The sequence below is a fragment of the Chenopodium quinoa genome, unplaced genomic scaffold (genome assembly GCF_001683475.1).
Source record: "Chenopodium quinoa cultivar QQ74 unplaced genomic scaffold, ASM168347v1, whole genome shotgun sequence".
Taxonomy (NCBI): domain Eukaryota; kingdom Viridiplantae; phylum Streptophyta; class Magnoliopsida; order Caryophyllales; family Amaranthaceae; genus Chenopodium; species Chenopodium quinoa.
The window spans coordinates 14,417,355-14,423,933 of record NW_018742204.1 but is presented as its reverse complement, the minus strand read 5'-3'; the positions used below and the strand labels follow the sequence as shown (position 1 = coordinate 14,423,933).

Sequence of the window (6,579 nt, the reverse complement as noted above, 5' to 3'; positions counted from 1 at the left end):
TTACGGATGGCCATTGTTATTCGTAACGGGCACTGCCCGTTACCAATAATGAGTTATTCGTAACGGACATTTAAAAATGTCCGTTACGAATAACTCATTATTCGTAACTGACATTTCAAATGTCCGTTACGAATAACTCATTATTCGTAACTAACATTTCAAATGTCCGTTACGAATAACCCCTTATTCGTAACGGACATATTAAATGTCAGTTACGAATAAATCCTTTTTTGTATTAAAAAAGTCCTTATTCGTAACTGACATCTTTAATGTCCATTACGAATAAAGTTTTATTGTATATAATTTAACACGTATTTGTAACGGGCAACAAAAATGCCCGTTACGAATAACTGGTTATTTGTAACTGACAATTCTGTTGCCCGTTACAAATAATTATTAAATTAAATTTTCATTTTATTTAATTTCGACAGCATGTAGTTATATATAATTTAGAGCAATAAACCATATTTATATCGTAATTACCTTACTCTCCTCCCACAAGTTTTGCTTTTGAACTTTATCATACTTCGAATATCCCTTCACATTAATGTTAACTCTTTGAGCACAATTACCAATTTGCTTCCCATAAGCAGATTTCCACTTTCCAATAGGCATGTCAAACTCATCAAATTCGAGGAACATGGGTGTAGTTGTTTGGACTGATCTAGACGGGCCTCGTCCCTTTTTTGTAGAAGATTTTACTTGGGAAGTGGAGGCATCCATGTCACCAGATTGTTCCTGTCCATCATGATCATCTCTGTTTTCTTCCATTGTAGTATGCCTACACCTACACAAAGAATGAAATTAACAAGAATAGAATCAAAATCATAACAATAAAATCATATTAATGTAAATACTATATAATAAAGAAATTAATGATTTAGATATATACCAATTTAATAAATTCAATATCAATTGCAAAAAAATACTATTGTTAAAGGAATACAATAACACAAACCTTAGTTGTAGTTATAGGAACCACTAACCCTTCCTCACGATCATACTCTACATCATCAACAATATCTTCCCCTTCTTGTAGAGGTTGCACTCCCATCATTATAGGCGGGATGTCATCAAATTGGTCATACTCTTCTTCATCCACAACATCTTTCACACCCACAATTTTTCTCTTGCCTTCAACTAAAACACGCCATTGCGGATCTATATTATCCTTGATGTAGAATACTTGTTTCGATTGTGAGGCTAATACAAAAGTCTCTTCACCATCAGTATAACGACTAGAGTCAACCAAGGTGAATCCAAATAACTCATCGGTTTTCATACCACGACGGTTATCAGCCCATGTGCAACGAAATAAAGGAATTGTGAAATCAACATAATCCAACTCCCAGATTTCTTGAATGACACCGTAATATGCCAGTGTAGCTTCAACTGGCCTTGTATCCCTAGAACTTGAGTATTCAGTAGAAGATGCAACCACGACAACACCACTATTTTGTTGCACACTTTTTCATATTGACGACAAGTGGCAAAAGTAAATCCATTGATATCGTAACCCTCATAAGTATACACAAGTGGTTGTGGACCTCGTGAAAGCCACTTGATCGTTTCAGAAACATTCTCATCTCTACTCAATTCAAGCTTAACTTGTCCTTCAAACCACTCAAAAAAGTGGCGATTATGTTCCTGCATCAACGTATAGGAGGTGATCCTGGGATTGTGAATTTTCAACTCATGAAGATGTTTTTCAATATATGGATGAACTGCAGATAGGTTTTGTAGCACAAATCGGTGGGCTTTCTTATATCGATCAAGTGGAGGTTTAACCAATTTCCGACCAACTTTACCCTTTCCTTGAAGTCTTCCCTCGTGACGAGAAGTAGGAATCCCAATTTCTTTCGCCTTAGCTAAAAACACTGAACAATAGTTCCCTGCTTCCTCTGCTATGAACCCTTTCACGATGCTCCCATCAGGATTTGCTCTGTTCTTTGCCTTATCTTCCAAAGTACCCATTTGCCTCTCATAAGGGTACATCCAACGCATAAATACAGGACCACACTCCTTTATCTCACGAGGCAAGTGCATAACAAGGTGAGTCATTATGTCAAAAAAGGAAGGAGGAAAATACATCTCGAATTTGCATAATGTTTCAACAATATCATATTCCATATCGTCGAGTGTTTTTGGATCTATCATCTTACTGCAAATTGCATTGAAAAACAAGCAAAGCTTCACAATAGCATGCCTAACATGTTTTGGAAAAAGGCCTCGGAATGCAATTGGCATGAACACTTGCATCATCACATGACAATCATGGGACTTCATACCAACAACTTTCTTATCAGTAGTAGAAACAAAACGCCTTATGTTCGACGAATACCCTGTTGGCACCTTGATTCCTTTCAAACACTCACAAAAGATCCTTTTTTCTTCTCTAGACAATATATAACACGCATGGGGCAAAAATGCTTTTTTCGTTGCTTCATTATCCTCAAGCCATAACTTTGGTCGAATTTTGGCTTCCTTCATGTCTCTACGCATCTTATAACCATCCTTTGTCTTCCCTTTGATATTCAACAAAGTCCCAATTAGTTCCTCACAAACATTTTTTTCAATGTGCATAACATCAAGACAATGTCGAACCAACAAGTGCTTCTAATAAGGCAGATCCCACAACTTAGACACTTTTTTCCACAACACACCCTTCTTCGATATCTCTCTGTGCATCTTACCGAAGATTGTCTTAACATTTTTAATTTTCTTATACACTTCAATTCCTGTCAATGGCTCACGACTCACTCCCTTCTCAACATGCCCGTTGAATTGTTGTCTCATCTTCCTGTATGGGTGATTTCGACGAAGTGATAGTCTGGTATGCATGTACACATTCTTCCCCCAATGCTTCAAGTGTGTAATTTGCATGTCATCCTTACAAATAGGGCATGGTTTTTGTCCTCTGACTTTGTACCCTGACAAATTTCCATATGCAGGAAAGTCATTTATACTACAAAACACCATGGCTCTTAATCTAAAATTTGTACCCGAAAGAGCATCAAATGTCACAACACCTTCATCCCACAAAAGTTTCAAATCGTGAATAAGGGGCTCCAAATAAACATCTATCTCATGGCCAGGTTGTTTAGGACCTGGGATTAGAAGTGATAACATGATGTACTTGCGCTTCATGCACAACCAAGGAGGTAGGTTGTATATTGACAGAAGAACAGGCCATGTACTATGTTGACTACTAAGAGTGCTAAATGGATTCATCCCATCCGTACTTAATGTCAGTTTTATGTTCCTCGGCTTCTTCCCGAATTCTGGAATTGTCTTGTCAATGTGTTTCCAATGCAACGAATCAGCTGGGTGTCTGATCAACCCATCCTTCTTCCTCTCATTTTCATGCCAAACCAACTTCTTTGCTTCATCTCTAACTGAGAGCAGGAGCTTCAACCTTGGTATTATATGAAGATACCATACTACCTTAGCTGGTGGCCACTTTGAGGGATCATTATTTAAGCCCTCTCGCTTGTATCGTGACACACCACACTTTGGGAAAGCATCCAATTTTGCATTCTCCTTTCGATATAGCACACAATCATTTAGACATGCATGGATCTTGGTGTACTCTAAACCCAATGGACACATCAACTTCTTCGCATAGTAAGTCGACTTAGGAATGTCATTTCCTTCTGGAAACATATCAGAGAGGGTTTCCAACAACAAAGTGAAACTAGTGTTGGTCCACCCGCTCTTCGCTTTCAAGTTATATAAAATTAAAATACCAAAAAGCTTGGAATACTTAGAACAACCAGGATACAACGGTGTCTCAGCTGCTTTCGACACATTCTCATATATATGAGAATCTTCATTAACATGATCGCCTAACCCGTCTATCATCTCTTCTATCCTGTCTTCCTCAACATCATCATTAAAACCCACTTCATTATCATCAAAACCATTCGACTCTCTCTCATCAGCTTCATTGTCGTTAATAGAAGAATTATCCGCGGGAGGAAATTTTTCACCATGCCAATACCAAATACTGTAGTCTGGCATAAACCCACGAATAATCAAATGGTCCTCTATTTTCTTAATGTCTTCCCACCTCTTCACATTGTTACAATCATGACAAGGGCAGAAAATAGGTCTTGCTTTGGTTAGCCTTTGTTCAACGAGTGTACTCCATTGGTGTTGCACTGCGATTCTACAGAACTCGTTGACCCCGGCTAAGTATTCAGGTGTGGTTTGAGAACCACTATACTTCCAACGACGGTCCATTTCTAAAAATGTATGATTAAAACCTAAGAAACAAATTATATTCAACATCACATATCAACACATTCCAAATGCATGATTCCAAAGGTCCTTATCGCTCCAACCTAACACATCCTTGGAAGTGTATTCTCACTAGCAAATGGTTGACCATTTTTCGGCCCTAAGGAAATTTCGGCAGCATTTCCCTATGGTTCTCAAAGTACACGATGTAATTAATTTTTTAATTACATATGTACCCCGAGAACACATTAGGGAATGCTAACACAAAATTACCTTTACTTCCGAAAAACAAGCAACCATTTACATCCTAAGTGAGAATAAAATTTCAAGAACAGTCCCAAACGGGGACTATTCAAGATTTACTCCTAATGAGTAAATCTTGAACGGGTATCTAGGCATATGAAAATATAATGCATAATAAATATTAACACATTTGAATTGGCAGAAAATTGGAAGAAAATTAAACAAAAATCATAAGAAAGAAACTCTCAATGCAATGTACTAATTAAACAAAAAAAAAAGCTACAAAACAATTAATTACTCATACCAAATTGTCAGATTTAAGCCGCATCAAATCACCATCTTGAAATGAGGACGTAGCTGCTTTAATGGAGTTGAGGGAGCTAAGGACCGAGCTGCTCCTGAAACATCAGATTCAAGTCACTCCCATTTCCCAGCAAAATAAAAAAATCAAATTAAATAGAAGTAAGTTTCCATTTCCAAACAAATGGCCAGGAATATCACTGTATTAAGACTAATACTGAATTTGGCTCCCTTTGTTTCTCTTCTTCTTAATAAATTGACCTGGAATATCTATTCAACCAGCAGTCCCTTAAAAATTCCAAAAGAATTTCAACCAACAAAAAGCAAAGTACTATCCGATTAGGCATCAAGTTATTAACCCATTGATAAATTCTGCAAAATCATAAGGAAAGGTGGGGGAGAGAAAATATTACATTGTATTTAACAAAATAATGAGCATGCTGAATTTCTCATGACAGAATGTATAACAAATAAATTAACAAAATTAGTGATCTTTTACTCCATATAACAAGTATAAATTCTAATCTTTTTGAAGCAAACCTATTAGAACTATACAGAGTTACAGAAGAACAGGCCACTCTGGTCTGTTTGTAGCTCACCAGTAACTAAAATTCATAGTTGCACTAAAAAAAAACCAGTACATTTCAACCTCACTTTAGACAATCCACCAAACAGTCAAAAATAATGCACGTAGAAGTTCCTAGTGCAGGGAGAAGTATTGCAGGATAAGATTAAGGGGTGAAGATGAGTTGATGTAATTTGATTATTCTGTAAATGCAGCATTTACAAAACGGAGTTTCTGAACTTCTCCACCAGCTGATTGATTTCTGAGTTTAGTGCCAAGTTTTCAGCATTGAGATATTCTACTATTCTGGGAAGTTCTATAGCTTGTTTCCTTATTAACTCAAAATCAAAATATAGTTTAGATTTCCTCTAATGGAAATTTATACTTAGCTCAAAATTCAAAGGCTTTTAAACTAAAACATATTAAAACCCAAAACAAATGGAAACATAGTAAAATCAATCAATTAATTTGGGGAAAAAAATAAAACCTATAATTAAGTAATTGCAATTAAGCAAACTGAAACAAGGGTTACGAAATTGGGGGAGGAGAGAGAAAGAGTACGCTTTAATGGAGAACTCAGAGTGCGCTTCAATGGAGAACTCAGAGAGCGCTTCAATGGAGAACTCTAAAATCCCTTCAATGGAGAACTCAGAGTGCGCTTCAATAATGGAGAACTCAAAGTGCGCTTCAATGGAGGAGAAGAGTGAGAATGAGAGGAGCAAAAGGTTGAACTGAGCTTGGAGCTCCTTCAATGGAGTTCAGGGAGGTGAGGACGACGACCTTGCGCGCGGGAGCTGCTTCAATATTGGAGAGAGAGAGGAAATTTTTTGACAGAGGGAGTGAGAAAGGGGAAAGTAAAAATTTAGGGCTTACTTTAAAACCTTATTCGTAACGGACACCCCATGTTAGTTACAAATAACAAGGTCAAAATTCTGTTGACTTTTCTATTTGTAACGGGCAATATTTGTTGGTTACGATTAGTTGGTTAATCGTAACGGGCAGAATAATGCCTGTTACAAATAACAACTTATTCGTAACGGGCACCAATCTGTCCGTTACGAATAACTTTTTTCCTGCCCAAGTCACAACTTTTTTGTAACGGACATTGAATTTGCCCGTTACGAATGACTTAATTGTAACGGAAAATCATATGCCCGTTACGAATAGCTTGTTACAAATAAGATTTTTTCCACTAGTGCCTCCAAGTCTAGCTCTAAGTGAAAAGGAATGAG

The 6,579-nt window shown here is 37.0% G+C and overlaps 1 long non-coding RNA gene across 1 annotated transcript; it reads right to left on the bottom strand.

Moving 5' to 3' along the window:
* Positions 1-451: 451 nt before the first annotated feature.
* LOC110719194 lies at positions 452-6,345 on the bottom strand. The gene is made up of 3 exons (XR_002511047.1): positions 5,909-6,345; positions 4,787-4,880; positions 452-787 (listed from the first exon to the last, which is right to left on the bottom strand). It is a non-coding gene; the product is annotated as an uncharacterized LOC110719194 (long non-coding RNA).
* Between the last annotated feature and the right edge of the window lie 234 nt (positions 6,346-6,579).